This window comes from Belonocnema kinseyi, chromosome 4, assembly GCF_010883055.1.
Source record: "Belonocnema kinseyi isolate 2016_QV_RU_SX_M_011 chromosome 4, B_treatae_v1, whole genome shotgun sequence".
NCBI lineage: Eukaryota > Metazoa > Arthropoda > Insecta > Hymenoptera > Cynipidae > Belonocnema > Belonocnema kinseyi.
In genome coordinates this window covers 89,252,378-89,261,385 of record NC_046660.1, presented here as the reverse complement: position 1 = coordinate 89,261,385, position 9,008 = coordinate 89,252,378, and positions in this window count along the sequence as shown.

The following is a 9,008-nucleotide window of genomic DNA, read 5'->3' as shown; positions in this document are numbered from 1 at the left end:
TGTAGCCATAACCTTACCAGCTGACTTTACGGTCTTTGCCTTCTTTGGAGCTGGTTCGCCTGTGGAAATCCACTGTTTGGATTGTTCCTTTGTCTCAGGACCAAGTTTTCATTTGACTAAAATATTAATAGGAACCTTTTTGATACATATTGTATACATTACAGCGTCCACGTAATTAAAATTTTGTATTACAAAAAAATCGAAATTTCAATTATCAAAAAAGTGCGATTTTTATTCACTTAAAACAATCACATTGATTTCTAAAATTAAAAGAATAGTTTAATTAAAACTTATTTATTAAGCTATAATACATTTTTTTATTTACAAAATTAATATTTAATTATTAAAATATACATTTTTTTAACTAAAACAATTATACACTAATGAGAAGAAGTGACGCACATCCACATTTATTTGGAAAATTAAACGAATGGCTTACTTAAAGTTAATTTTTGAAACTATGATATGATATTTTTCGAAAATTAAAAGAATAGTTTATTTAAAACTTTTTTAAAGCTATAATGTATTTATTTAATGTTTTTGTAATTGAACTAAATGCCTGCTGCGTAATTAAAACTATGATACGCTAGAGTTTTTGTTTGATACGAACAAATGCGGGGCCGCTAATCAGACGCTATTTGGGCGAACACGCGCATTATGGCATTTGCATACCTCTGCTTGCTGGCAGTGGCAAACAGCCTGTCTGTAGAAAGTCCATAAGAGTAAACGAGACGGACAATTTTCTATGTCTTTCACTCTTGTGGTCTCTGCAGGCATGCTGCCTGCTACTGTACGCAAGCGAGGTATGAAAGGACCTTTGGTTAAATTTTCCAGCTGTTGACAGATAGGCGGGATATATATAAGAGGGAAAGAGGTAGTTCGAAGAAAGGGAGGAGAGAGAATCGAAGAATCGCTTGATCTCGAGTCTCAACCGTACAAATTCAAGTCTGGATATTCGAGTCTCAGGCACCGAGAATCGAATAGTCGAAAGAATCGGACTCGAGTTGGCCATTCCTATTCCCTAATACTAACTTTACCGTGAACCGGGTCACACCCCACGCGTTGTCAATCTTTTATATTTCGCATTAAATAAAGCTAATTGTTTGTTTTGTGGACAACGCCGTGCTGCATAGGGCCCAAGCCTGTTGCCCTCTCTTCTCACGGCAGTGACTAAGTGCCCTCCCTTTCTGTGATAGTGTGCGCACTGATTTTTAACCTCTCAGGCGCGCGATCATGACCACCACCGTTACTCAAACCGCCCCTACAATTACACCGTCCATGGTTGCGAACGCTCCGGTTAACGGGGTAAACCTTTCTTATCATGTCGCTGTGAGTATCCCACCCTTCTGGCCCACAAACACAGAAATGTGGTTGGCGCAAGTCGAAGCCCAATTCGCACTTTCAAATGTGACACTGGATAAAACTAAGTTCAACTACGTTGCGGGTAATTTGGACGCTAAGTACGTGGTGGAAGTGCCCGATATTTTAACGCGACGGCTCCTCCAACACGAAGAAATAAGAGACCGGACACCATCGCAATTCTTTCGGCATTTAAAAGGTTTGGCAGGCACAGTTTTTCCAGATTCGGTGTTTCGCCCTCTGTGGCTCGGACGTTTGCCATCTTCGGCACAAGCGATCCAGTCTACTCAGGATCGAATGCAGTTGTACATACTCGCGAAAGCGATTGTAACAACTATGAACCCAAAAAGTCAAATAGCGGAAGCACCGGCACAACCAAATCAATTAGCCCTCAACCATTTGGCCTTAGATGCGCTTTTTCAGTAACTTTCGCTAGTTACGACTAAACTTCCTAATCTGCCGTCATCAATCGTGAAGATAGCGGCCGCCACCAGACATCGCAGCCATTCAAAATTCCGAGGTTGGTACAAAAGAAACCGAAGTCGTAGTCGATCCTCGAATAAGTATGGCGTTTGCTGGCATCGCTCGCGTTTTGGGGAACATGTAAAATATTGCAACAAACCTTGCACATATGCACTGGAAAACGGGTCGGGCCGACACAAATGTAGACTAGTGACCTTGGCCCGAAGTCTCGTCGCCTCTTCGTAACCGACAACACTACAAAAACGCAATTTTTGGTCTACACAGGAGCAGACCTTTGTGTTTTCCTCGCGTTTTACTTCACGGGTGAAGAACGAAAAGCAATTATGCACTGTTCGCGGCCAACGTCTCAGAAATCGCGACGTGCGGTCTTGAGACATTCTCTTTGGATCTCGGACTCAGGCGTGACTTTAAATTGGCGTTTTGTCGTAGCTGACGTCAGCAAACCCATCCTCGGGGTAGATTTTCTACATCATTATGGACTACTAGTCGACATCTGGAACCAGCAGCTCATCGACAATCTCACTACGCTCACCGTAACCGGTAAAGTAGCACCATGCAAGAACGCCTGGTTAGGAATTCACGCAATGCAAGGGGGATCATCGAAATGGCACGAACTCCTGGAGGAGTACCCGGAGATAACCCGTCAAGTCGGTATAAAGTCGAATCTAAACACTCGACTAAACATTTTATTCATACGACACCCGGGCCTCCTGTCAAGGAGAAACCGCGGCGTCTTGCCCCGAAAAGATTCAAACCGGCCAGGAAGGAATTTCAGGACCTGTTACAGATGGACTTGCCGAGAACTTCGAAGAGCAGCTAGGCATCGCCTTTTCACATGGCGCCAATGAAAGGGGATCAGTGGAGACCTTGTGGTGACTACAGGAAGTTGAATTCGAGGACTGTACCAGATCAGTACCCTCTGTCACATCAACATAATTTTGGTCATGCCCTCTACGGAAAAAACGTTTTTTCCACCATCGACTTTCTCACGGCTTATAATCAAATCCCTGTTGCGGAGGAAGACATCCATAAGACAGCCATCATGACACCTTTCGGATTATTCGAATTTCCCGTCGAAGGAGGAGCACTTGCAACATCTTCGTCAAAATTTTGATTGGCTGAAAAATTATGGTATTCTAATGAATCCCGCAAAATTCACATGGAGAGCTCCGTCTGTCAAGTTCCTAAGACATGAGGTGACACCAAGGGGAATCAAGCCACTTGCAGAAAAAGTTGAAGCAATCCTGACTTTTCTTCAGCCACAAACTACAAATTATTTTCGTTTTTTCTTAGATACGATACATTTTCACTGACTGGCAATCCCAAACGCAGCAGATCAACAAGCTCCTCTAAACGACCTACTGCATGGGAACATAAAAGGGCGAACTCCCGTTGCCTGGACTCCAGAAGCTCCTGAAGCTTTCGAAGCTTGAAAAAAGAGTCTCGCAGAAGCTGGTTTGCTAGCTTTTCCAGCACCTGAAGCGCCTTTGGCCATCTTTACCGATGCTTTAGATTTCTCTGGCGGCGCAGCTCTCCAACAACGAGTCGGAAATGAGTGGCAATCCCTTGCTTTCTTTTTCAAAAAGCTTACTAACACCGAGAGGAACTACAGAGCCTATGACCGCAAATTGCTGGCAATTTATATGGCAGTAAAATTTTTTCGACATATGGTTAAAGGTCGAGACTTCACCACTTTCGCCGACCACAAGCCAATCACTTTTGCGTTACAACAAACATTGGACAAGTACTCTCCTCGCCAAATCCGACACCTGAATTTCATTGGACAATTTACCACTGATATCAGGCACATCTCAGGAAATGACAATATCGTTGTCGACACCCTCTCCGGATCGAAGCCATTTCGAACGGGATTGATTTCTCAGCACTCGCAGAATCACAGAAGACAGACCGAGAACTCAAAGATTATCTTGAGCCAGGGACAGCTCTATAATTAAAATAAGTATTACTTCCAGGAACAGATAATACACTGTACTGTGATGTTGTCATCTTCACATCTCGACCGTTTATCACGGAACCTTTATAAAGATCAGCCTTTAACTCACTAAACCAGCTATCGCATCCAAGAATCAAGGCTACGATAAAACTCGTAACTGAACGATACGTTTGGCCATCCATCAAGGCCGATTGCAGACAATGGGCTCGTGCCTGTATGCAATACCAAAAATCCTAGGTATCTCGTCACGTTATGTCGTCGGTAGGTACATTTTCACCACCGCCAAGAAGGTTCGAACACATCCATATATACCTCGTCGTTCCCTTGCCTTTCCCTGACAGATATTAGAATTGTCTGACGATCGTTCATCGTTTTTCACGCTGGCCAGAAGCCTATCCAGTAGAAAATATCAATGTTGACACCGTCGCTAAAAAATTCTTCAACCAGTCCCTTGCGCATCACGACAGACTAGGGTAGACAATTTGAGTCCCATTTATTTAAATAATTGTGCACCTCACTGGGAACCCAACATTTCCATACCATAGTATATCATCCAGCAACAAATGGTTTCGTGGAACGTTTCCATAGACAATTCAAAGCAGCGATAAGATGTCACGCAGATAAAAGGTGAACAGAAACGCTTACCATCGTTCTACTGAGTATTGGAGCGGCATGGCGCAACGGTCGGAAATCAACTTTAGCAGAGGTGGTCTTCGGCGAATTTCTAAGACTGCCTGGTGAATTTTTGGCACCTCGCACAGGAACAGATTCCCAGGTGATAACACAGTTCTTGAAAGACATGAGGAGACACTTCCAGAATTCAAAACCAGTGCCCGGAACTCGCCACATAAAGAGAAAATCTTTTGTCTTTCAGGACCCTGTAACCTGCAAACACGTTTTTGTTTGCCACGAAGGAATCAAGAAGTCCTTACAAATGCTTTACGACGGACCCTTGGAAATCGCCAAACATTCCGACAAAAAATTTAAAGTAAAATCCAAGAAAAAGCACCAAACTCGACAGCAACCAAAACCAGGTCTGGCAGAGAAGTCAGATTCCCTGATCGATTCCAGGCTGGTTGTCCCTTGTGTTCCTTTTCTTTTTTTAGTGTTTCGTATGTGCTTCAAAAATTATAAAAAATACAGTGTAATGTGCAAATTCTTTCGTCAAAGAAATCAGTTTTTTATCTCAACTTCAATTCTCTCCTCTTTTTTATTTGTATGCAAGTATGTTGTGGGTATGCAATATTAAAGAACGAAAACATTATTTACAATTGTTCTCCTAGAACATTTCCATGTTTCAAATTGCTTTTCTTGACTTCCACAAAAAATCCTGAACATAGGTATTTTGTCGAAAGGCAAAATGAGTCTCTGAGTCTTTTCTTGTTCTTCTATCAAGGACGCTGTGACGTTTCACCCTTCGACAGGTACGTCCTGGAGAAAGACAGTACTTACTTGACCGTGAACCGAGTCGCACCCCCGCATTGTCAGTATTTTATATTTTGCATAAAAAAGCTAATTGTTTGTTTTGTTAAATCGTGTATTCAACTTTCATTACAATTATCCTCGAATTTCTAAAGCCTATCACGTGACCTTTAATATATAAAATTCATATCCATCACAAATACGTTCCTTGATCGCTTAGCTTCACATTTTTATACCCTCTTGGATTATTAAAAAAAAAACTATATTTTAAGCGGTTTGGAATTTTTTTTCGTAATGTTGTCTTCTAAAATAGATAACTTTATGACAATCACTTGTATATGCCTGACAATATTAACTGACAAATTTAAATAGTGCAATTTGAAACAACATTTTTTTGGAGAGTTTTCAAAATTTTTGTCATAGTTTCTGGTACCTAACAGCAAAACTAAGAGAAAATTAACACTTTGACTTAAAATAGTTATTTTTAAAGGCTGAAAAATCCGCAGTAGATTTTTTTTTAAATTTTCTTTCAATAAAGCAATATAATGTGCCATACATTTTCATTGAAAATAATCAATAATAAGATGTTTTTCTTATATTAAGCTATAAGAGAAAACTCTGATTTCCTCACTTGCTTGATTTTATTAATCTTTTATCGTTTCAATGATAATCGGCAAATGTCTTATCAGAAATTCAGTAGGATTCACTGGGTACGAGTACATTCAGTAATTTTGTTACGGAGAATTAAAATCATTACGAAGAGAAATGATTCTAAGAAAGTCATTTCGGACTTCGACCAATTAGGCTTAGTCGATCTGTGGATGGACCGCTCACCGGATTTGAACCGAACATATACAGGGCATATCGAAAAAAATAAAGTTGTTTGAGCGAAGTTCTAATAACAATTAAAACTTTCTTTTGGGAGGCAGAAACACTCCCTTAAAGTTTCATAAAGAAATTCCTTTTGTGTCCGCATCGTAGATGTAGCTAAAAATCACAAAAAACGAAGCACCTCTTCAAATTAGAACACCAAAACATTTGTCTTTTTTGAGATTTAAATTATCAATAAAAATAGTTCAAAGCAATTCGATGTATACCTGTATAGCGATAATTCCATTAAGACACTTTTTACCATCTCTGGTCTGTTTGATCATATAATGTGTGACATATGTTAATCAGAATATATTTGTAATATGTTGCAACAAGAATATATGAAGAATGTTGGCATTAAAATAATATTTATTGACTTTGAATGAAGAGAAAATATTTAAAACTAATAAATTGCTCTTTATCTGACAATTCAATTAATTTTCGGTTTAGAAATTATCAGAGAAAATAGTTCGAAGCAAGTGGATTTTTACTTACAGTACAAGTCCGATAATTTGCCGCTTGATAAGTGTACACTGCCTTTCAAACGTCATCACATGTACGGTACGCACACTAATTGTGGTTCTTTCACTTCGTGTGCTATTTTGCTCATGATTTGCGCCCATGATTCACGCATGTGCGCACCTAATATCGTGCTACTGGATGGGGCGTCCGATAAATCCGTAATTCCTGGAACTTTCCGGCCCTACAACCCCCAGGTTGGAAAGTTATCGGACTTGTACTGTAAATAGCATAAAATGATTCAAATACCTTTTAACCTACCTAAGTGACCTTGAGATTTCAAAATATCGAGAAAAAATCTACTTTTCGCTATTTTCTTAGAGTTATGGCAATTTTTTCGACTATTTGCAAATGAAATGTCTGATGTACGTTAAGAAACATGTATTTTCAATTTGTTACACCAATAATAATGCAGAATGTCGATATTAAAATCATTTTGATTGATTTTGGATTACAATAAAATATCTAACAGTGATATATTGCTCTTTATTTCACAAAAAAATTAATTTTCGGTATCTAAATATGGTAAAAATGATTTCCAGTGTACCTTGATTTACACTTGTACAGCGAGAAAGTAATTTAAATAATTTTTGTCCGGCCAGAATAACTAGGAGAATTAAAAAAACACAGAATTCCATTTTTGCGCTATTTTCTTTAAGGTATATGACTTACGAGTATCAACCATGTGACCATCATACGAGTATTATATATTTCTTAAAATATATTTTCAATAAAATCGAATAAAAAATATTGGGAGCATAAATTAGCTTGTTACAATGTCATTAAATTATGAAAGTATTACTTTTATGCTGATTTCTGACATTAGTTTCAATTTGGCCATCCTTTTTCATTTTTGAACCGAAGTCATTTGTAGTTTCAACAATGAGCAAAATCAAAATTTCTGATATAAGATGATATTTTGATTCGTTCACGGTTCGCTCGCTGATCCCCAGAATAAAAACAAACACGGTTCACTGCAATGTTTAAGTGCATCGAGGTTTTGTTTACATTTTTACAGTGCACCACGACTCACCAGGCTTTTGGTTTACATTTTGTTTTTCATTACCGCTGTTTCAGAAAAAGAATTCAGTTCAGCTTTTATTGTTTAATCACGAGTATGTTATAAGAGAGCTGAAAAACTCGAATTTTAAACAGCATTTTTTTTCGCATTAAACTCAGTAAAAATCTTATGTGCTTTGTTAGTGGTTTGAGTTTGAAAAATGGATTTGTTAAGCTAATGCCCAATCATTGGCAAATATAGTGAGTTAAGTAACCGAAGATTACCTACACACTTTTATGTAATAAGATGCTATTTTTTTCGAATGCAAAAAAATTCGAACTAACAAAGAATCTAAAAGATACCCAAGTTTTTCTGATATGTCGCGTTTAGTTATAAGAAGGCTGCAGGATATATGAAATGTAAGTTCCATCCCAATTCTTACAGAAGAAGAATCGCAAAGATCGTCAAAACAGATAAATATGAGTTGAAGAAAAGTGTTTCTCCTTAGATCAGCGATCTTCCAGGCGAATGAGAAAATTATTTACGTGTCTTCCGAAAATTGGTTCGGAACAATCAGATCATCATGAAGTACAATCAAAGCGTTTGATGACTGATGTATTTCAAGATCAAAGTGAAGAAGTTATCCAAAGAAAGCGTCAGAAGGTGCAAATTGAAGGTGAAAGTTCTTACTGTGGCTCGATTATTGATGATAATGTGAAAGACGATTACCAGCCCGCCGAAGAAGATGTTGAGGATGCATGGGTCCCTTATTGGTATTAATTTACATATCAGACAAGATGAAACTGTCCAACATTTTCAAAAGTCTGTGACAGATACGGCATCGGTTACAGGTCTGCTGCTTTACAGGCTTCAGCAATTTCACACGACGGGAGTAAGTATATTCCGGAAGTAAAAGGTTTAGTTTTTGACAAGATTAAACTCTATCGGGGAAGAACAAAAACTCGTCATCAACTTCAAAAAGAGCAGCTCTCTTTGGCTTCAGAAAAAAAGGCTTTTTACTTCGATGAAAGAAAAGATGAAACAAAAGTAATGTATGGAACAAGTAAAGGAAAAACACGACAAACAACAAAACGAGAATATTCTTTTCTTATTCAACAACGAGGAAGTACTTATTTAGAACACTGGTGAACTCGCAGGTATAATTCGATTGCGAGAATTAGAACTGGGTAAACCGCAATCTATGTATACTATCCAAAACAAAAGGATCAGCAGGAAAAAATAGAAGGTATGCAATACAATGCATTAAGAATAGCGCTCGGATTTCTTAAAACGACACTGTCAAAAATACGAGGGTAGTTCAATAAGTCCTTAGAATGAAGTATAAAAACAATTTTTTTTGGGTAAATTTTTTTTTATTTTTCAACATAATCTCCTTGGAGC